Source organism: Marmota monax, unplaced genomic scaffold (assembly GCF_021218885.2).
Source record: "Marmota monax isolate L192 unplaced genomic scaffold, Marmota_monax_Labrador192_F-V1.1 WCK01_AAM20220418_F8-fsc00045, whole genome shotgun sequence".
NCBI classification, from domain to species: Eukaryota; Metazoa; Chordata; class Mammalia; order Rodentia; family Sciuridae; genus Marmota; species Marmota monax.
The window spans coordinates 8,518,535-8,543,102 of NW_026692132.1; the positions used below are offsets into that span (position 1 = coordinate 8,518,535).

The 24,568-nt window shown below is 33.7% G+C and overlaps 1 long non-coding RNA gene across 3 annotated transcripts in view; it reads right to left on the reverse strand.

The window, feature by feature from the left end:
- Positions 1-24,568, reverse strand: part of LOC131425070 (uncharacterized) — an 81,733-nt gene that overhangs the window by 14,175 nt on the left and 42,990 nt on the right. For 2 of the 3 annotated variants that reach the window (XR_009228923.1, XR_009228925.1), the window contains 2 exons: positions 17,109-17,186; positions 6,458-6,506 (listed from right to left, as the gene is read on the reverse strand). This is a non-coding gene — a long non-coding RNA (uncharacterized LOC131425070). The remainder of the gene's footprint in view (positions 1-6,457; positions 6,507-17,108; positions 17,187-24,568) is intronic. The other variant, XR_009228924.1, reaches the window with a different exon arrangement.

Below are 24,568 nucleotides of genomic sequence, written 5' to 3' on the forward strand. Positions count from 1 at the left end.
TTTTTCTGTCTTATTCTGGTTTAAACATGGTAGTTTCTCACCTCACTGGTATGTCAACAAAAGAACACAGGGGTTTTCTAGTAAAAGCTGTTCCTGTCTTTTTAATTCTTCTTCCACATGGGGCTCTTTCTTTCTGTGCATTTAATCGAGTTTCCAAGGCAAGTAACTCCCCTAATCCCTACAACCATAAGTATAAATGTTTTAACTTCTAAATCATAAACACACTTGATAATTCTTCACTCTGTGCACTAATATCAGATTAAAACTCCTCAAAAGCCAAGTTTTTTTTTTCCCCAAAAAAGTAATTTCAAAGCCAACTAGCTTCATAACAACACAATTTACCATTCTCTTTCTGCTCAAAAAAGTCAGAAAGCCACAACTGGTGATGTTTGTTACTTATGTTCAGAGTTAAATGATTTCTGAGAAGCATAGTGGATAAATTCCCATAAGACCAGGGGCCTGACAAGTTTCCTGTTCATTGGTTTTGGTTCCTCTTGATCATAAGCGTCTATAATACACATTTCCCAAGTGATCTTAACAAGCAGTCTTCATGTCATTGCCCTGTACTACACGAGACTATTGTTTTGTTGGAAAACCCTTTCATTGTTTAACTTGGAAAATAAACTGGTAGATAATGATACTATGAAGAGCTTTAGAATGACCACTGAATGATAATAAATAAATGAAAAGAAGCACAGTTTGTATTTTTGGAAACATATTTTAAAACAAGTTAAAAATATTGCAGAATTTTCCACTTTCACATGGCTCATTGGAATCTCAATACTGCCTATTGTCTGCTGGAGACTACATCTTCAGTTCTTTATAAGATTCAGAGCTATTTCTGGATCTCAGTTATGAGGCAGAGGCTGAATCATTCACATTCTTTGTGAAACTGAGGTTGGCTCAAGGCCAAGTCCTTCAGGGGAATTTCCATTAATATTATTTTGTTCCTATCTTTGTAAAAGGTGATGAATTATCTTAGTGGAATATCTGCTAAAGAATAGTTGGGTGAGATCTTAGCTTTTACTTCAATAACCCGCTTGAAAGAAAATACAAGTGTAAAGATGCACTCTTTGGGAGTGGTTCAGATCTTGGGCTCTGGACTCAGGCCTGCATTGGAAGTCTCACTTTGGCAATTACGACTTTAACAAACCTGCATGACCTTGTTCACAGATTAGTTTTTTTTTAATTTCTAAAATGAAGATATGGAAGCTCACAATTGCACACAGAGCACATAGTTATTTTGGCCATTTAATGAGATCATGTCTGTGTAGCCCATAAGTAAATTGCTTGATGCAGTGTATGGATAAGTATTAATTAACATTAAAAATTAAGTGTTTACAAGAATCACATTTTTTGAGAGGACTTCTCTTTAGTCTTCAACATAACGGTGACTTGAAATACAATTAGATAACCAGTTTTAAGAGATGAGCACATACAGAAACTGTGGCAGAACTGCTGGAAAGGGATATGCACAGACATCTCTTTGGTTAAAGACTCCTGCAAATGAGAGCAGAAGTGTTTTTTAGAAGAGTATACATGTTGTATTTTTTATCATAAATATTATATATTCCATTTTTAAAATAAGTACACTTCTAAAATACTTTAGAAGGAAAGAAAACTAGCCGGGATAGGTGATATGAAAGTGACTTTAACAACTAAAAAAATGTAAAAGCCTGCTAGAACATACATACCACTTTGGGGATATTTCCCTGCATGTGTTCTACCTCTTTTCCATATTTCACCCCAACTAGGTTATTCTGGGAAGACTGCTAACATATGCTAAGTGTGTACTATGAGTAATTTACTATTTGTAGGACAAACTGAACAAAAACAAAAGACTTAAAAAAAGGAATCAGCTGCTTCTGGGGTGTTTCATGGCCCTAAACTTGAAATATTAATGAATACTGTAAAGAGCTACACTGTATTTCTACTCCTACACAAGCACAGGAGCAATATAGTTCTGGGGATATAAGTCTGCTTTTCAATAATACATTATTTAATTTTGTTCATATAGTTATGCTCTTCGCATTTTGTGAAATTTACCAGTAAATGCATAATCATCAATGTCAATAGGCTCTGAGAGGTTCATAGGGTTGCTTTGGTTCTGATTAAAAGAACACCAATAACCTATTGGCCTAAAGAAACTGAATAAATGGTAGCAGCAGAGTTCAAATATTTAGCTTTTATAAAATGGACTAGAGTATTTCTTACCTGCATTATTACAACGATTGTGAAAGTCATTATGGAAATCACTCAAAGTGTCATATCCCTTCCTTTAAACATGACTATGCCATTGAATATGTTATATGGTTCTTATATTATTTTCCTAGAGTCTTATTGATTGCATATGAGCATAAATATCCTGAGGTACACATGGAATTATGTCTGACACAAGATTTTTTAAAGTGCCTTATAAATTCTTATAAAATGATGAAACTAGGTAGAATGTTTTGAACAAGAACCTAAAAATATGTCATTCATAGATAATTCAAAGGGAGAAAACCCTGATTCAATTTTAATATTGGATTATAAAAAAATTATACACAAAGCTAATATCCACATTACTATTTTTTTAATTACAATTAATATGTTATAGACATATATTTAATATATTGAAAACCCTTAATTAATTAATGTTAAATAGATCAATAATTAAATATTCAATTTTTTTTATCTTTTAGTACTTTTCAATTCTTTTTTTGGATTCATTATAATACACACAACAATGGGAATTATTATGCCATATATGTACATGCACATAACACAATTTTAATTAGTATCATTTCCCAGTACCTACCCTTTCCCTACCTTTATCCTCTCCCTGATCTCCTTGCTCAAATCTACTGGTTTCCCACTATTATTATTTTTATTATTTTAATTAGCCATATAAAGTCAGGATTCATTGTGCATCTCCACTTTTAAAAAGAGGCTGGAACAAAGTTTAACTCATATGAAATAATTTGCTCTTTCTCTCCTTGTAATTTTAGGACTGTCTTGAACCTGAAATACATTTATGGAACTATCAGGCTCATCTGGAAATGTAACCAGCCTCTAGGAAGTTGAACCACCATCTCTTCTACTCCTTTCACCTAAAAATAATTATTACAGATTATTTGGTCATATATTTAATGGTAAGAAAGAATGAATTAAAGTTCCCATTCATGTAAGGTTCATAGATAGGCCCAAGAGTTCTCTTCAAGGCAGAGGGCTTCAGCAGTCAGACCTCAGAATATAGCCTTCTGCTATATTGCTTTACTTCTGCTCCTTGCTTTACTCTCAGCCCATGGTTTGCCAACCTTATAATGCATTGAGATTCATGAGGAAAATATATGCTATGCCATACATACTTAACTTACACACAATTTTACAGGATATTCAAATATATTTATGACTTGCAATATGTTTTTTGCCTTTTCAAGGGAAACTTAGCTTCTAATCTCCAAAGAATTATGACTCCTTTCTAATCGCTGCATGACACAGAAACATTTATTATACCATCTTCATGGTAGATTCCAGTTGCAGGTCTTCAGTGCAATCTGTTCATGTAACTGAAAGCAATTAAAAAGTACTATGTGTGATATCTACAGCCACTATAAGTCACTAAGTCCTCAAGAAAAATAATGCCTATATCTCTGTTTAGGTTTTCAGCTTTAAGATTTATTTACCAAAATGAACTTTGCTCCTGTACAAATGGAACTCGGTTATTTAAAAGACAATATAAATGAGACTCTGCCAGGAAACTATTCCTCAAAAGAGACTAAGGAAAAAAAATCATATACCAAATTTCTAGAAACAATTTCCACAAACTACTTAATATAACAGTAAAAACTAGTCCAGATAGCTGTGTCTGGCTGATATGGTAACTATTCAATAAATATAGATAATAGATGTTGATTCAATACGATAGTACTTAGTAGATTTCATCTTCTTAAAATGGAATCCCATTTTAAAATGAATTAAACCAACTGTGTGTCTTATTCTTTCAAATCCAGAACTACTCAAAGGACTTGAAGAAGAGGAGATAAAAGTTTTGTAGTTTCCTTATAATGGAATGTCGGCTTGCATAATAAGCTTCTACAAGACTTTTTTCTGCTAACATTCACATTTTCTGAAGTAGTCAGAAATTTCTTTTTCAATGAGTATCATTATAAAGGGAAATATCTGTTTTCAGGCTTTCTCTCTCTCTCTCTCTTTCTATTTCTCTCTCTCTCTGTATGTGTGTGAGTGTGTGTACATATATATTTATACACAAATATACACACACACACAAATACACACACACACATACACATACACATAAAACAAGCTGGGTTTGGGAGAAAATGGTAACCTGGAAACACCAATGGTCACACACAAAATCTCTCCAAAATCTTGTTCTCTCTAACCAAAAATTAGAAAAAGGTAAAGCCTGACAAAACAGAAAACTTTAGACAACAGTCACTCTACTTCAGCCAAGAACTACAGAAAACATACTATGTCTCTCTCGAACATCAGAGAGGGCTAGACTTTCTTCTCTCACCAGGCTGCCATAGAAATTGCCAGCCCATGCATGGGGTAATATAGGGAAAGGGGGGATGAAGGGCCAGAACTGTCACCCTGCTAGTCCCAAGATGGTGTGAGTAGAGGTCATGTGAGAAGTCTGGACTTTCTCTTCACCTGCCTGTTACCAGGTGCCCCTGACACTCTCTTTGGGTTGAATTCCGAGAAAACTAAGTAGAAAGTTGAACCTTTCATCACCTATGAACAGTAAGGCGTCTGCCTTCCCAGTGCAGTGTCATTAAGGCCCTGTTCCCCTCCCAGCCAGGTTGGTATCCTGAGACCTATCCTCACTCCCACCCAGCGGCAATGTTAAGTACCTTCATCCCTACTGCTCACAGAAGTAGACTTGAGAACCTGGAATTCAACTACCATCTGGCAAAAACAGTGCTCCTTCTCAGTTGGGCAATATCAGAAGAAGCTTCCAAAATGCACGATATAAATAAGATCCATAGTGTCACAACCTACTTCTCTCAGATGTTCATGTTTTACTTAAAACAAAACAAAACAAAACCCTCACTAATCATACCATGGACCAGAAACAGTTTTCTAAAATGACGAAAGCTAATCAACAGATGCCAACATGGAGGTCACATAAATGTTAGAATTACTTAATAAGGATCTTAAGGCATCCATCATAAAAATGCTTCAATAAGCAACTAGGAACATGATTGAAGCAAGTGAAAAGATAAATATGAAATGTATAAAATGGGAAAAATAAAATTAAAAGTAAAATGCAATTTGAATTTACTCGACAAAAATGAAATAGCTATAAATCTGTCAAAACAGCACTGGATTTTGGATGCTAATGTATAAATTACAACACACTGATGGAAGAAAGAAAAGAAGGTCTAAATGAATGAAAACATAACACTTGGTTATTGATTGGAAGATTCAAGTAAAAAAGTATTAAATCTCTCCAAATTTTTATATTTCCATATAAGGATATGTATAAATACCTACATATTGATACAGATATAGTTTTATGATATTCCAATGAAATCCCCAGAAATATTATGTGATAGATATTGACAAAAGTAATTCTTAAATTTATTGGGAAGATAAGTGAACTAAAATAGCTAAAACAATTTTGAAGATGAATGAAATTGGGGTAGGAATAGCTACCAAGTTTCAAGGTTTATTACATAGTTATAGTAATCAAAATCGTTTAATAATGAAAAAGAGATATAAACAAGAAGAGAACAAAAATCAAAAAAAAAAAGAACTAGGTCTCACACAAGTAGAAGCATCAGATTTATTTTTTACAAAGGTGTAAAAAACAATTTAATGGAAGGACAGTGTTTTCATTAAAGGGTACTGAAGTATTTGACATTCATAGACAAAATAAGTAAATAATAAACTTTTACCAAGCTTTAAGACTTATAAAAATTATTGTAGTTGGATCCCATTATTAACTCTTAAGTATGAAATCATAAAAATTTTTGAAGATAACAGGAGAAAAATTTGGGGATGTAGGTTTTTGTGAAGATTTATTAGTCATAAATTCAAAAGCATGATCCAAAAGAGAAAAAAATGATCAAATAGATTTACAAAATTTAAGAAAGCAATTTACTATGTATGCAAGACTCTAGTCAAGAGCATGAAAAGACAAGTTACAGACCATGTAAAAATATTTGCAAAACACACATTTGTCAAAGTACTTAGAATATAAAAAGAACTCTCAGAATTCTATGGTAAAACCAAACATTCCAATTTAAAAAATGAGCAACAATCATGAAAACATATTTCCACAAAGAGTCTATTTAAATGGAAAATAAGAACATAAAAAGATATTTAACATTACTGCTCATTACAGGATACGTAAATTAAGATCATCTTGAGATATAATTATGCACCTAGCAAAATAGCTGAAATAAAAAACATGGACAACACAATTATTGGCAAATATATGACATACCTGTATCTCTCATACGTTGCTGATGGTAACATAGAATGGAACAGCTAGCCTATAAAATATTTGAGAGCTTCTTAAAAATTGAACTTAAACTTACCATAGAATTCAATAATAGCTCTATTGGACTTGTATTCCATGAAATTGAAAACTATGTCTATGCATAAACATGTATATGAATGTTCATAGAAACTATTTGTAACAGCTCCAAACTGGAAATTAAAATGTCACTCAAAATATAAATGAACAAAACATTTCACTATATGATCTTAACATGGAATACAAAGGAACAAACTATTGATAGATATAACTTAGATTCATCTCAAGGGCATTGAACTGTGTGAACAAATTTTTCAAGAGTAGAAAAAGACAGAGGGGAGTGAAGGGAGGCAACGGGGTATGGGCGTAAGAATGATAGCAGAATAAATTAGACATTATTACCTACTCTATGTGCATATGTGATTCCATGACCTGTGTAACTCTACATCATGTACAACCAGAAGATTCAAAATTATGTATAATGTGTTAGAATGCATTCTACTGTCACGTATAACTAATAAGAACAAATAAAAAATTAAATAAAAATAAGAAAAATATACAGCCTTTTGAAAATCCACATTAGTGATATTTAATTCTTCTTTTATAACTATAATTATCTTCTAGAGCAGTTTTAAGTTCATAGCAAAATGGAGCACCTGATGCACCACATGCCCAGCTTCCCCCTTTACCAGCATTCCCCACCAGAGTGATGGAAAATGATGAACCTACATTGACACTTCATGGCCATCCAAAGTTACTAGTTTACATTAGGGTTTCCTCTTAGTATTGTTCATGCAATAGGTCTTAACAAGTGTATAAGGGTATTTATCTATCCTTATATTATTATGTGGAACGGTTTCACAGCCATAAAAAATCTGTATTGTGTATATTTGTTCCTTTTCCCTCTGCCCTGTCCCCAATCCCTGTTAATCACTGACTTAATTTTTCCTGTCTCCAAAGTTTTGCTTTATCCAGAATGGCATAGAAGTGGAATCATATATTATTTATTCTTTTCAAAGTGGCTTCTTCCACTTAGTAGTAGAGATTTATATTTCTTCCATGTTTATTATGGCTTAATAAACCATTTCTTCTTAGTCCTAAAGAGAATTTCATTCAGCATACTACTGCTTATTATTAATGCTTAATTCACCTAATGATGGATGTCTTGGTTACTTCTGCATTTGGGAAATTATGATTAAAGCTGCTATAAATAACTGTGCACAGAACTTCATATTGACATAAATTTCTAACTCCTTTAACTGTACACCAAGGTATGTGATTGTGACACTGTATGGTAAGACTGTATTTAGTTCTGCAAGAAATTATCAAAATCTCTTCCCAAGTAGCTGCACTGTTTTGCATCCATAGTGATAATGAATAAATGCTCACGTCTTTATCAGCATTTAGTATTGCTAGAGTTTTAAATTTTAGACATTCTAAAATGTATGTAATGGTATTCTATTTTTTTTTCAATTTGTAATTTCCAAATAACATATTATGTGAAGCATCTTTTCATATGCTTATTTGTAACCTATTTGCCTTCTATGGTGAGCTGTTTCTGAGGTTTTTGCCTATTTTTCAGTTGTGTTGCTCATTTTCTTATTCTTGAGCATGAATAGGTATTTTTGAGAACAGTCCTTTAGCAGATTTGTTTTTCACAAATAATTCAGTCTGTAGCTTCTGATTTTCTTGACCACTATTTTAGAAACATTTAGTGTTAGAAATATTTTCTTCGTGTTTCTTTAAAATTTGGAATATTAATATAGAAAAAAACAAGTTTTTCTATATTAATCATAACATCTGCAACTACTTGAAAAGCTCTTAAAATCCCATGTTATAACATATAACATTTTAATACATGAGTTTTCTACAAAATTTTTCATTAAAAAATAAAGGAAAATCCTTGGTGTTTTATTATGTCTAAAACATTCAATTTGCTCTTTCTTTTTCCATCCTTCCTTCCTTTCTTCCCTCCTTTCTTCCTTCTTTACTCTTATTCTAAAAATTGTACTTTAGTTATTTCTGTTGTAATTTTCATAATTTGACTTTAAATATTCAAAATATTAAACCAATAATCTCAGAACTTTTCCCATAATTTTTCTCAACCAGAGAAATTTACTTACAAGAAGTTATTTATTCTAAATTTTATTTGCTATTGATTTTTATGATAGTATGAAAACTTTTTATTCTTATAAGTGTGCTAATATTTTAATAGTTAATTTAAATATTCATCATCCTTTTATTTTCAATTTTTAAATTATTTTTTTCTTCTTGATAAATTATAGTATCACTTTTGATTACTCTAAACTTCTCCTGGTGTATTGTTAGAATTGCAGTAGGTCTGCACTTTAATTTGGGAGGAATTAACAGCCCTCTGGAATTACTTTTTAAATCTTTATAGATAAATACAGCCAATTAAAAAAGTAATGAATATTATGTAAATAAAATGGCCTTAAAATCTACAATAAATATTATATAATACAATAAGACAAGAAAAAGAAGTAAAAGTTACAAAGATTGGACAGGAAGAATGAAATTGTGACTGTTGAATGATGATGATCTTCCATGTAGGAAATTCATATAAAACAATTAAAAAATATAAAAAAATATACAACAACCATGACAACAAAAATAAAAGAAACACTCTGAAACAAAAAAGCAAACAGAAAGTTTGCAAGATACAAATTAATAATATATAAAATTAATTTGATTTCCTGCATAAAAACAAAACCAACAATGAAGAGGAAATTTTTAATAAATGCAATACTACTTATATCAGTACCACTCAAATGAAATGCTTTTCTATAAATTTAATATAATATGTACAGCATGTTTAACTGTAGAAAAATTATAATACTCATATGAATGAAATCAAAGAATAACACAAATAGAGAGATATCTGTGCTCACTGATGAAGATTCAGCATTGTCAAGATGTCAATCCTTTCCCAAGAGATATATAGATTCAAAGAAATCTCTATAAAAAATCCAGATAATTAGTTAATGAATATGTTTTTAAAAACCCTCTAAAGTATATTGAAGGACAAAGTTAGGGAACATACTACTGACTTCAAGACTGACTACAGAACTACAGTAATCCAGACAGTGGATCCAGGTTCTCAGTAGGCCCGGTTCACCCCTCCCCCCATGGGGCAGACACCATCAGCGCCTAGCCTTTGGTGCAGGACCACCCCCTTCCAACCAGCAGACTATCAGGGGATGTCAAGCTCAGCAGCCCAGATCCACCCACTCCAACTCACACAGGACTCAGACCCAGGATGCAGTAGCATTCATTGAGGGATACCAGCAGGGACTAGAAGCCCAACATCAAGGTGAGGTATAAAAAATATGCATGGGTACTACAAGAATATAGGGAAGAAACTGTAATAACTCAGATCCACAGTGCAAGAAAGGGAGACACATGGACAACATAAAAAAAAAACGAGGGAGGAAAGTGCCCCAAACAAACCAGGATACTCTAATAACAGAATCCATGGACAGTTAAGTTGATGAAATGTCAGAGAAGGAGTTCAGAAGGTTATCACTGAGGGATCCTGACCTATGAATTCTTTCCCTGAAACAACTTTTATATTAATAAGAACAATACAAGATCCACCCATGGGTGAATTAAAATAATCTATGAATTAAAGAATGACCTAAATGAGCAAATACAGGCAAAAATTGATCACTCCAACAATGAGATAAGAGAGTAAATACAGGTAGCAAAAGATTACTTCAAGAGAGAGAGAGAGACCCTGAAAAAAATAACAGTCAGAAATCCTTGAAATGAAGGATATAATAAATCAAATAAAAATCCCAATAGAAAGTATAATCAACAGACTAGATCACTTGGAAGAAAGAACGTCAAATAATGAAGAAAAAGTGTACAATCTGGAAAATAAAGTTAACCACACAGTGAAGAAAGTTAGAAACCATGAACACAACATTCAAGAATTTTGGGACAGCATCAAAAGACCAAATCTAAGAGTCATTGGGATAGAGGAAGGCACAGAGTTTCAAACCAAAGGAATGCACAATCTCTTCAATGAGATAATATCAGAAAAGTTCCCAAGCATGAAGTACAAATTATAAAACCAAATACAAGAGGCTTACAGGACACCAAATGTACAAAAGCACAACAGATCTACACCAAGGCACATTATAATGAAAATGCCTGGCATCAGAATAAGGATAGAATCTTAAAACCCCCAAGAGAGAGGAAGCAGATCACATGTAGGGGGAGACCAATTTGTATCTCAGCAGATTTTTCAACCAAGTTCCTCAAAGCCAGGAGATCCTGGAACAACATATACCAAGCTCTGAAAGAAAATGGATGCCAACCAAGAATTTTATATCCTGCAAATCTAAGCTTTAGATTTGATGATGAAATAAAAACCTTCCATGACAAACAAAAATTAAAATAATTTACAATGAGAAAGTCTGCACTACAGAACATACTCAGCAAAATATTCCAAGAAGAGGAAATGAAAAACAATGATGAAAATCAGCAGAGGGAGGGATTACATTAAAAGAAAATCTAATCAGAGGAGAAACCACGTCATGTTAAATACCAAAAATAAACAAAAAATGGCTGGGAATACAAATCATGTCTCAATAATAACCGTGAATGTTAATGGCCTAAACTCACCAATCAAAAGACATAGAGTAGCAGATTGGACAAAAAAAGAAAGAAAAGAAAAAGAAAAAAGACCCAACATTATACTGTCTCCAAGAGACTCAGCTCATAGAAAAAGACATTCACAGACTGAAGGTGAAAGGGTGGGAAAAATCATACCACTCACATGGACTATGGAAGCAAGCAGAGGTTTCCATCCTTATATCAAATAAAGTAGACTTCAAAGTAAAGTCAATCAAAAAGGATAAAAAAGGACACTACTTACTGCTCAAGGGAACCACACACCAACAAGACCTAATGATATATACACACCAAACAATGGAGCAGCTATCTTCATCAAACAAATTCTTCTCAAGTTGAAGAGTCAAATAGACCACAACACAATAATTTTGGGTGACTTTAACACTCCTCTTTTATCACTAGATAGATCTTCCAAGCAAAAGCTGAACAATGAAACTATAGAACTCAATAACTCAATCAACAATTTAGACTTAACTGACATATATTGAATATTCCATCCTTCAACAAGAGAAAATACTTTTTTTTTTCCTCAGTAGCACATGGATCCTTCTCTAAAATAGACCATAGAGTATGCCACAAAGTATCTCTTAGCAAATATGAAAAGTAGAGATACTACACTGCATTCTATCAGATCATAATGGAAAGAAATTAGAAATCAATGATAAAATAAGAAATAAAATCCACTTCAACACCTGGAGACTAAATTATATGCTACTGAATAAACAATGTGTTACAGAAGACATCAAGGAGGATATTAAAAAGTTTTTAGAGGTGAATGAGAACACAGATATAGCATATCAAAATCTCTGGGACTCTATGAAAGCAATTCTAGGAGAAAAGTTCGTTGCATGGAGTTCATTCCTTAAAAGAAGAAAAAGTCAACACATAAATGACTTAACATTACATCTCAAAGCCCTAGAAAAAGAACAAATCAACACCAAAAGCAGCAGAATACAGGAAATAATTAAAATCAGAGCTGAAATCAATGAAATTGAAACAAAAGAAACATGAGAATTGACAGAACAAAAAGTTTTCTTTGAAAAAATAAATAAAATTGACAAACCATTAGCCATGCTAATGAAGAGAAGGAGAGAGGAAACTCAAATAACTTACATACATGATGAAAAAGGAAATATCACAACAGACACTACAGAAATACAGAAGATAATTAGAAATTATTATGAAAACTTGAACTCCAATAAAATAGAAAATATCAAAGGCATCAAAAAATTTCTAGAGTCATATAATTTGCCCAAATTGAATCAGGATGATATACACAATTTAAACAGATCAATTTCAAGTGATAAAATAGCAGATGCCATCAAAAGTCTACCAACTAAGCAAAGCCCAGGACTGGACAGATACACATCCAAGTTCTACAAGACCTTTAAAGAAGAACTAATAACAATACTCTTCAACTTATTTCAGAAAGTAGAAAAAGAGGCAGCACTTCCAAACTCATTCTATGAGGCCAATATCACTCTGATTCCAAAACCAGGCAAAGATACATCAAAAAAAGAAAAGTTCAGACCAGTATCTCTAATGAACATAGATGCAAAAATTCTCAATAAGATTCTGGCAAATTGAATGTGAGACATTTCAAAAAGATAGTGAACAAGGGTCAAGTGGGATTTATCCCAGGGATGCAAAGTTGGTTCAACACATGGAAATCAATAAATGTAATTCATCACATCAATAGACTTAAAGATAAAAATCATATGATCATCTCAATGATGCAGAAAAAGCATTTGACAAAATACAGCACCCTTTTATGTTCAAAACTCTAGAAAAACTAGAGATAACAGGAACATATTTCAACATCATAAAGGCTATCTATGCTAAGCTCCAGGCCAACATCATTTTAAGTGGAGAAAAATTGAAGGCATTCACTTTAAAAACTAGAATAGGACAGGGATAGCCTCTTTCACCTCTTGGATTTAACATAGTTCTTGAAAAACTGGCCAGAGCAATTAGAGGAAGAAATTAAAGGGATACACATAGGAAAAGAAGAACTCAAATTGGCACTATTCTATACCTAGAAGACCCAAAAAGTTCCACCAGAAAACTTCTAGCATTAGTAAATAAATTCAGCAAAGTAGCAGAATATAAAATCAACACCCATAAATCAAAGGCATTTCTGTATATCAGTGACAAATTCTCAGAAAGGGAAATGAGGAAAACTACCCCATTCTCAATAGCCTCAAAAAAAGTAAAATGAAATACTTGGTAATCAACTTAACAAAAGAGGTGAAAGATCTATATAATGAAAATTACAGAACCCTAAAGAAAGAAATCAAAGAAGACCTTAGAAGATGGAAAGGTCTACCTTGCTTTTGCATAGGCAGAATTAATATTATCAAAATGACCATACTTCCAAAATCACTATACAGATTTAATGCAATTATGATCAAAATTCCAATGACATTCCTCATAGAAATAGAAAAAGCAATCATGAAATTCATCTGGAAAAATAAGAGACCCAGAATAGCTAAAGCAATCCTTAGCAGGAAGAGTGAAGCAGGTGGCATCACTATACCAGACCTTAAACTACACTACAGAGCAATAGTAACAAAAAACAGCATGGTATTGGCACCAAAACAGACAGTAGACCAATTATACAGAATAGAGGACACAGAAATTAACCCATAAAACTACAATTATCTTATATTAGACAAAGGTGCCAAAAACATGCATTGGAGAAAAGATAGCCTCTTCAACAAATGGTGCTGTGAAAACTGGAAATCCATATGCAACAAAATGAAATTAAATCCCTATCTCTCACCATTCACAAAACTCAACTCAAAATGTATCAAGGACTTAGGAATACAACCAGAGACTCTGTGTCTAATAGAAGAAAAAGTAGGCCCTAATCTCCATCATGTGGGATTAGGCCTCAACTTCCTTAATAAGACCCCTGTGGTGCGAGAATTAAAATCAAGAATCAATAAATGAGATGGACTGAAACTAAAAAGTTTCTTCTCAGCAAAAGAAACAATCTGTGATAGAAAGCCTATCTATTGGGAGCAAATCTTTACCCTTTACACATCAGATAGAGCACTAATCTCTAGGGTATATAAAGAACTCAAAAAGCAAAACACCAAAAAAATAAAAAGTAAAAATAACCCAATCAATAAATGGGCCAAGGACCTGAATAGACTCTCCTCAGAAGATGATATACAATCAATTAACAAATACATGAAAAAAATGTTCGTCATCTCTAGCAATTAGAGAAATGCAAATCAAAACTACTCTAAGATTTCATCTCACTCCAATCGGAATGGCAGCTATTATGAAGACAAACAACAATAAGTGTTTGAGAGGATATGGGGGAAAAAGTTACACTCATACACTGCTGGTGGGACTGCAAATTGGTGCAGCCAATATGGAAAGCAGTATGGAGATTTCTTGGAAATCTGGGAATGGAACCACCATTTGACCCAGCTATCCCACTCCTTGGTCTATACCCAAAATACTTAAAAACAGCATACTCCAGGGACACAGCCTAATCAATGTTTATAGCAGCACAATTCACAATAGCTAAACTGTGGAACCATCCTAGGTGCCCTTCAATAAATGAATAGATAAAAAAAATGTGCCATATATACACAATGGAATATTACTCAGCAATAAAAGAGAATAAAGTCAAGGCATTTGCAGGTAAATGGATGGCAATGGAGAAGATAATGCTAAGTGAAGTTAGCCAATCCCCAAAAAGAAATGCCAAGTGTTTTCTGTGGTATAAGGAGGCTGATTCATAGTGGGATAGGGAGAGGGAGCATGGGAGAAATAGATGAACTATAGCTAGAGCAGAGGGATTGGAGGGGAAGAAAGGGGGCATGCGGTTATTAATGATGGTGGAATGTGATAATCATTATTATCCAAAGTACAGGTATGAAGACACTAATTGATGTGAATATACTGTGTATACAACCAGATATGAAAAACTGTGCTTTATGTATGTAGTAAGAATTATAATGCATTCTGTTGTCATATATAAATAAAAAATAAATTTAAAAAAAAACAATACAGAAAGACATCTCAGGACAATAAGATATATATATATATATATATATATATATATATATATATATATATACATACATACATACATATATATATGTTTTATGATATAAAATTACATTCATTACAATATCTATATAATATATGTATCTCATCACAATTGAAATTTTTTAAACCACATTTATATCTAAAAATATCAAAGAGTTCTTTCTGATATTTTATTTTACTTTTAAGGAGAAGAGAAAAATAGGCTCCATATTTTTCTTTAAGTATAATTACAATTACTTTAAGGAACTGTTTAAATTTTATATCTTTTTCAAAATATTGCCTCTGATCCAAGCTTCCTTTCTTCATCATTGACGTGAACATTGAAACCTGGGGGCCATTAACTTTAGGCCCAAGACGGATCTTAATGATGGAAATTGCTGGTCATCTGGTCTGGCCAGCCACCTTTTGGGTCAATAACATGACCCATTTACTCCCAGTAATAGTTAGCATTCACTCACAGAGCTGCAGCTTGCATTTATTTTTTTTCCCATGAAACAGAATCAGGAGAGGGAACCCATTAAGTGCTGCTAAAAACTGCCTACAGTCCGGCTGTCCTTTTCTGGCTAAGAAATATTAGTTACTTCGTCTGCTTTTTGATCTATGACAGTACTTCTTAGAGAAACCCAACAGGTTAAGATTAAATATCAAAAAAAGTGTCCTTTTCAGTTTTCAAAGTGGGAACTATCACTTATGTTTTAATTCTTTTAATGAGCATTACCTATTTATTAAAATTAATAACTTTAGAAAAGTGGTTGTTTGTTATGGGGATGTGGATGCTCTATTACTGAGTTAAAGCAGAGTTGAAATTTTAACACAACTATAGGAATAAACAATGAATCTGTTTAAAATGAGCTGGGAAGGCCAGCAGGAAAAAAAATTTTTCTCCCTCTTATTAGTCAAATAATCAGGTAATGAGTTAATGTCATTCATTTGTTTAAAGAGTCATTTGTTCAACAAATATGCATGGGTGCTAACTATATGACAGCATCAAACTTTCTGTCAAGATTAAAATCTAGTGAATAGTCCATTGAATTGTGATATGTATTCTTTTTTTTTCTTTTTGTTTTTCTTTCTTTCTTAACCCTGATGGAAAAAGTGGACAGAGGTCAGAAAGTGATGGAAATGGCAGGAGGGAGTATCTGTGTTCTGTGGAGGGTATTCTCACCCACCTTCTATCTTATCCCCCTCCTTCCTCTGTATACAGAATAGGATCGTGATCCTAAACAAATCTGGATGCACAGTAACCTTTCACTTACCTGGAGATTAGAATTCCAGCAACTTTACACATAGTCAATAGTAATCAACAAAGAACAAGAATTCTAATAGTTCACGACTAATAATCCCCCACACATCTCTGTTAAACCAAGATTGAGGGTAAAGTAATTTGAGCATCTGAAGTTTTTATTCAACTGAAAGGAAGGAAAAGAAATTGTTTTCACATCCACTATAGTCTAGATGTTCATTTAGTGAGTTTGATTACATGATTAGAGGTATTCAATACTTCATCGGGGCCAAGTATTGTCACTGTGTTTACATAGGAAATTTAAAGCCTCAGAGACAGTAAGGTGAAACTGACTTTGAACCCTTGTGTGAGCTCAGAGCTCAGGAAACTACAACACCATGAAGATTATCTTTAGATGATTGCACTATGATATTTCTGTTCATATGTATGCAACTGATTACAGGAACCCAGTTCTATATAACTTGAATATAGAATCAAATTATGGAAAAAAGCAAACAATACTGAGGAGGAAATTAAAGATTTAAAAACATAATTTGAGAAAGAGAAATAAAAGTGAGTTTAACAATTCAGATGTTCAAATTTGCTTTCAAAACGCCACAATTTTTGTTTTAGTATGGAGCAAACTTTTTCAAGGAATATAGGGCTACTTACCTACCCAGGGCTTCTGTCCTGCCCAGCCTTGTTCTTTTCACTTTATTTGTGGTGTCTTTAGGATGCTGGAGTCAGTGCCTTGTTTATGAAAAGGACAGGAAAGCCTCAGTTCTAAAGCTAATCCCTGTGTGTGGCCCACTATATTTCTTAACCTCCAGAAATGGGAACCCAGTATGGTTTAGAGAACACCTTGGTATCTTTCCCTATTACTTAATTTTAACTACATGTTTTTCCTATTATAGCATTATCATTTTATTATATGCTTATAGAATTCTCATTTGTATAAAAACAATAATAGGATCAGGAAAATATAAATTATTGTTTTAATTTTTCTCTCACATGCCAAACCCTACTTGGGGTATTAACAACAAGAATATGCTCCTTGGGTCCTTGATAATTTTTTCTTCCTGCTCTCTGCAATTATGAGCTTCTCTTATATCTTTCTTCCTCTTCCTTAGTGGTAGTTTTACAATGTGCCTATTGATTTCTCTGTCTAGCAAGGTATGCTTTATCATATTAATTTGAAATCTCTTTTCATTTCTGTAGAGTTAATATTGTCTCTTTGATCTATTTCATTATTTTAGATTTTGTCCAAGGTCACATTGCAAATCTAGAGGCCACAGACATGTAAAATATTATTTCCATATTATCGTTATGTCATGTAAACAAATATATTTTTCTTATGTGTTGTGAAGATAAATTGAAATGACAAAGTGATAGAGAGATGGCAATGTTCAACTTGGTCTGGATTACAGGAATGTCAACTTTGTTTTCCTTTTTGTTGGTTTATTCAACTTAAGTTATTCCTTCGGTTTGTTTCATTCATTCACTTAAAAAAGCAAATTAATTTTAGTATTTTCATAAAATAATAAAACACAATGCTCTAAACATATTAGAAACTAGACAAAGGAGAAAAGAAAATCTAGCTCACTAATTTCAGCTCAAATCAAATTAACATGGCTATGAGGAATCAAATGTCATTTAATATTCTGTCTTTATCATGTCAAAAATCATTACAATTTCTAAGTGATTGTTGCATAAAATGTCTGTGGTAGACAAATATCTAGTTCAACTTGTGGAAGGAAAGTAAAAAAAAAAGAAAAGACAAGAAAAAAAGAAAAGATCAGCCTGAAAAAAAATGTGATTATATTCCTTTTATATTTATTTATTTTTAATTCTGTAACATTGAATTTCTACCGCATATCTTTTTTTCTGACTACTCTGTTCCTATGTTTTCACTTTTTCAACCTGGAGAGGTGTCTACAGAGTATGAAGAGAAAGGACGGTGTGAGTGTTTGGGTAAGTTTCTAATTTTGGAACTGCAGCATAAACATGCTTAAAACTAATTTATCATTAGTATAACAGTCCTTACAATAAAAATTAAATGCAGCTTTATTATGATGTGCAGAGAAAAATAAAAATACAACAAACATATATGTGCACATTTTGGAAATGCAGGTGGTCTTTCTTTTCTATTTAAAACTTCTCCTGCTTGGGGGTAATAAAAGTTCTATAATCATAGTATCATGGCTCTTGTTAAAATTCTTGCTAGATATTATCTACTATAATCAAAATAACTAATGATAAATAAATATATGGATCATATTAAAATTTTAAAAGAATTTTGTAACTATTTCTAAAATTTTAATTTGAAATTATACCCAAAATCTTTGTATTATTCTCTATAAAAGTGTTTTTAATTTAACAAAGCACAAAAGCACATAGTAAAAGGCACATTCTGCTGAGAAATTCAGGCAGATAAAAGAACATTAAGAGTCAAGTCACTAGAGAAGACCAGGATGAGGTATTTGTCACCCAAAGGGTTTAATTTCCTGACCTCTGAATATATCATTGAGAAACAGAAAGGAACAAAATTGTGTTGCCAGACATGCTGCTTAAGTTGCCATCCGGAGCCTTGAGACCCACAATCTCAATTGGTTTTTAAGGGAACATCCTGTTCAAATAATGATTATGTGCTTCACATCCATCCTCATTCAGGAAAAGGTTTATTATGACTCATTTATTTTCTTAGGAAAAAAAAGTGTATCAACATCTCAACTTATGCTGAAATGAATAATAATAATAATAAAAGTCTGTAACACCAAAGGACCTGCAGCAGCATAGTGTTTTCAATCAAACCAAATAACCAATTTTTCCTCAATTGGGTTTTCAGACCAATTCTGCTCCAACACCCATAGCATGAATCTATATGCTTTCAATTATTTAAAATTGAGTAAATGTGTTGGCTGGGGCCACTGAAACACATGGACAACATTCAAATCTTTGCTTTCTAATTTCCTGGACTTCTTAATCTATGTGGTATTCACACAATAACTGAAATGAACTTCAGATTTGCTACTTAAGTTTTCTTTCTAGCTCTATACCTCCTGAGATAAATTCAACCTACAGGTCTACCATGATGCACTGATCAATCATCTTTTGTCAAACATGATTTTCTTTATAGGCATAAAAGCTGAAGTTAGGTACTGTTTTCTTATCTCTTTTAATTCCTAATTCAGCTCTCTCTCATGTGTCGGGTTAATTAACTAGGTTCTAACCACAATCTCCTGGCCCTGTGCCTTCTCTCTCATTGGGACCCAGGGAGTGGTTTCCTTCTACCACTTACATTTATCAGGGAAAACGATTCTGAAAAACTACATCTAAGACAGTTTCTGGTATGCAAGTTTGCAGAACCGGTTTGTCCTTTCCAAAGGACAATGTTATCCTACATAAGATTGAGCCTGGGGAAAGAGAAGGAGCATGCTGAATGTAATTAGGAAGTAGGTATGAATTTGCTTAATTTTCTATTCCACAGGAGGCCTAGAATAAAAGGGTAAGAATATATAAACATCCTGATCAGAAAGAAAGGGAAAATACTCTTTTCCTTAATTTCTCCTTTACTTTTTAAAGAGCTGTGAGCAGAGTCATGAATGTGAGTCTTTTCTTTCTAAAAGGGCTGGTATTCAAGAATATCTTTGAGAAAGCTAATGTCTGGTTTCAAAATCACTACTTCTGGAAAGCTGCTGACATCTAGGAAGAGGGAGGGAAGTTGAGAGTAACGAAGATATGGAGGTAGGAATGCCTTCACCAGAAGAAGCTTATCAGACCAACTTTGCTTTTGCTCTTGAGGTTCTATATACCCTGGCTAGTGAAGGAAGCCTGGGTGATGAACCAAGTTTCCTACTGTGCTTTTGAAGAGCATGACATTGTCTGGAAGGATCTGGGTCTTTCTGGGTCTTTCACTTTCTTTGTGGTTCTTTGCGTTCTTGAATGGTTCATTGACTGAAGTCATTTCTTTCGCATGGAAAGAACACCATGGATGGCAAACCTCATGTGGAAGTCCTTGGGGATTTATTCCTCTTCTGTAGGAGATCAGAAATATGTCTTATGAACCCAAGGGTTCTATGAGGTAGACAGTTGGTGTGGCATCCTTAAATATGAAATCAGATGAGGAGGAGGACCAAGGAGAGGGTTAAACACATTTGTGCACAGTTCTGACATTATTAAAATTCAAGGAATGAATCTGCAAGAAAAAAATAAATGAGAAAGGAGAGAGTCCAATTGCAAGTGTATTATTCTTGTTTCCCCTGAAGTATGATTAGAAGGGACTAGACAATGTCTGTCATCATGTACATGACTTACGGCAATTTATTACTTTCAGCAATAGTTTCTTTTATTGAGTTAATAGGTAAGAATATAATCCATACCTGTTAGAGGTCACAGCACTAAATCAGCAGGAGATATAAAAAGGTGGAAATAAAATTACTGCAATGGACCTAATTGACCTTTACCTCTAATTGACACTAATTTGGAAAGGGTACCAGGTCAGCCAAATTTTTATCAATTAAGGTATTTTAGGAAATGTCAATGTCTTGCTAATAACCTGGAATTCTTTATATCACTATATTCTTCTAAAAGTGGGAGGCAGTAGTCACAGTTCCTTAGAGCCCAACATCCAGCTCCTATATTATCTTGATGAGCTTAGAGGCCACTCAGTTGCCTGGTTCACCCACTATCCCTTACTGCAGACTCCAGTTTCTACACCTAACACTGTGCTGTGCTCCTCACATGCCTTCTAGGCCCCTTTCTTCTTCTTGAAGCTCAAGATATATTTTCAGTCTAGTATATCTTCATTTTTTGAATTTTAGAAATATTCCAAAAGCTTCATCTTGGAGTCCTCAATAGCCCAGGAAAAAAAGAAATATGACAACTGTTTTCATTGGTCACTTTAAGGGCAGAGTTGAGGACAAAGAGGCTGAATAGGCTTTGCCTTTTAATTCTTCAGATATATATATAATTTTAATGCTAACACATTACCACTGGAAGTTCAAAGAAAGACTGTGGTGGTAATGGCGAAATTTTAGTGGGAGAAATAAACATCCAATGATAGAGGGTATTTAGAACCTTGGGATTCTTGTGTAATTGCAAGCATGTTACATCAAGTGGGTAACAGTTTCCAGGTTTAATATGGAATGTAGTTGTGAAAAAGAAGTGAATCATACTTTAGTTATGTGACATGAACAAAGAGATACCACTAACAAACACTGAGGCAGGTGGGGACCTATTGGGGGCTACACTGTGCTTCTGCCAATCAGTCTGACTTAGGGAAAAACTTGGAGGACTCTGTATTTCATTACCTCTCACATTTGCTTAGTTTCTGTGGGTCATGTTCATTTCTCTAGGTACTTACCTGTTTCAGGGTCCTCTTAGGGTTCATACTTAGGGGTCTGGAATCTCAGTTAACTCTTCCTCAAAGTAATTACTTCCTCCAAAGAGTGGCTATGTAAATTCCATTGGTGTTCCAAGCACACACCTTTGAATCCCCTACTTGAAGGCCATTGCCTTCAATCTGAGTCCTGCTGTGTGCAAAGTGTTCATAGAGAGTAAAAGGCATATTCTTGTCTGATCTGATATAATTAGCTTCCTCTGTGCTCATCTCACTGAAATATAGCTCTTCTTTCCACTTAATCTGTTTCTTATTCCCTTTAAAGGTTTAAAGAATGAGCACTGCCCTCTCTATGTACTTCCAAGAACACAGAGTATTATTACAAAACAGATAGCCTTAAGATTCTATTTTCTCTCTGGCCTGAATTTGTTCAGTCACTTTTTATATATGTTACTTACACTCTTAAATTATGGTCTTTTTATCCATTGTGTGGGGATAATAGAAGTATTTACATTATAGGAATATTGTGAAGATTCATAAAATAATGCTTGTAAAATCTTAGTGTATGGTGTATAATAGGAGCTTAAACATTATTAGCCTGCAATCCCCATAGAGAATAACTTTGAAGTGCTCTACCCTCCCTCACGCCTCTGTGGTAAATGGCTTGCTGTTTGGCCATGACACTTTACAGTATGTTGTATATCCAGGTCCTGTTGAACTCAGGAGGATTCATGCTTCTACCAATAAAAAGTGATTATGAATGATAGGTGTCTCTCAAGAAGTTTTTAGGGTCAGAACACAGCTGGTCAAGTATCTTTCCTTTTTATGATGACTAAGAATATTGTGTAAAAAAAGATACTTCTTCAGTCTAGGTTTCAGAGTAAGGGTAAGATGAGGAGCTATAGCCATGTCAAACAACAATGGACACAGACCATGAGTGAAATGTAAACCATTGTGAGATTTGGAAAGTCATTGTTTGGCTGCAGAGTTATCCAGCTCATCTTCACTTGGAGAAAATTCAACTTTCCAAATTCTCTCCTTTGACCTCTAATTCTTTTCTGAAAGTTATTTCTTTATCATCTTATCCAATCCATCTCATTATATAAAAATATGCCTGCTGTCCCTGGTCCTATATTATACATCTTCAGATACTGCAAGTAGATCGCATGATAAGCTAACTTTAAGGTAAAAGAGCTGGAGGAAGCCTCATAATGTATACTTTCCCTCCAGAAAAAAAAAATACTTTTTCCAGACAATAATAATTGCTTAATTGGTGGAAATTCCTTACCATGACCCACCTGAATCCTGCTAATGGGATGCAGGGAATCTGATTTTGATTTTATGAAACACCACCAAGGCTTGCATAAGTCCTTAAACCCTGGGAGGCAAGTGATATTACCTTTCTAGCATGTAATAATTTTACAGAAGCCTTTCTGTGTGATAAAGAAGCACTAATGTGCAGATCAAATCTCAAAACTTCTGCTTTAAGGAAAATGAAAGGTAGGTTTTAGCTAGGGAAGCAATGCCAAAAATACATAGTGTTCATTCTGTGACTCATGCATGCTTAGTGATGATCAACATTTTATTAAAATAACTAAAATTTAATCTTCTTAAAACTCACTAATATTTATAACTTAAGGAAACATTAATTGTGGGAATCTTATGAGACCTACTACAGTGTGCAGAAATTTTTATTCCTTCTGGCTGGAAGTTGAGTTAAACTGAAGCAGTTGTTTTGAATGGTGACAAAATAGCATAAGTTTGATCCTTGACACCCTGATGAATTAGCCCTGGAACACTTAGGCTCAGATTGATAATTCAGAGAAAAGTGAAATGATATCTTGTTCTGGCTGCTGAAATGTGGCCTCGGTCTAACAGCTGAATGTGTACCCTAACCAAGTCAGGTTGCCTTTGCCTTGGTCCTCTCTCCAAAGAGAGCAACAACTCTGCTCTAGCTCCTTATCTTTGGCACTTATTTGGCTGAAGTAGTCAACTAGACCCAGCTCATGGGACAGACAATGTGAAGCACACTTCTGTAGAGGCTGCTGTTTTCTGAATTGTACCTTAGGTTCTTAAAAACTAAACAAATAAATGAAAGGTCACTTCTGGTCATTCATAATTTAACTTCAATTTATTTTATTATTGACCATGGAGTTTAATCTGTTTTTCCAAGTTGAGTTTGAGATGCACACTGAACACTGTCATCAAGAATTGATATTCCACCACATGAGGGCCAATTTCTCCAGTATTTCCCTTATCTGCAAGATCCTTAGCAGGGAAGCAATCGTAATGAACTAGTTCCAAATGTGATTATTCCCTTTGCAAATTATGGACACTCTAACAATAGAATCCTTTAAACCTTACCCACTTTGTTAGATAAATAAATCCATGAGGTAAATGAGAATCAGAATGCTGTCAGGTTATTTCGGAGAAGCCACATAACCATGGAAAGAGCACTAGGTTAGGAGTCAGATGAGCATTGTGTCTGCCTTGGTGACCCTGTCTTACATACCATGTGACCCTGAGCATACTAAGAAGGTTGAGGGAGGTTACGGGAGAGGAAGTTGCTTAATCCAGAGAATACCCAAGGACGATTTAGATTTCTGAAATATTTGAAGAGCTCTTGAATATAAAATACATTATGCTGTGAATTTGTATAGCAGAAGTTGTAAAACATGGAAGACAGATTTGTATATTTATAAAGAGTCTTTCTCCCAGTTAGTCTAGTTTAGCAATGGATTATTCTGCTTCTGAAGTTTGAAGTTTTCTGACACAGGAAGTGTCTAAAACAATG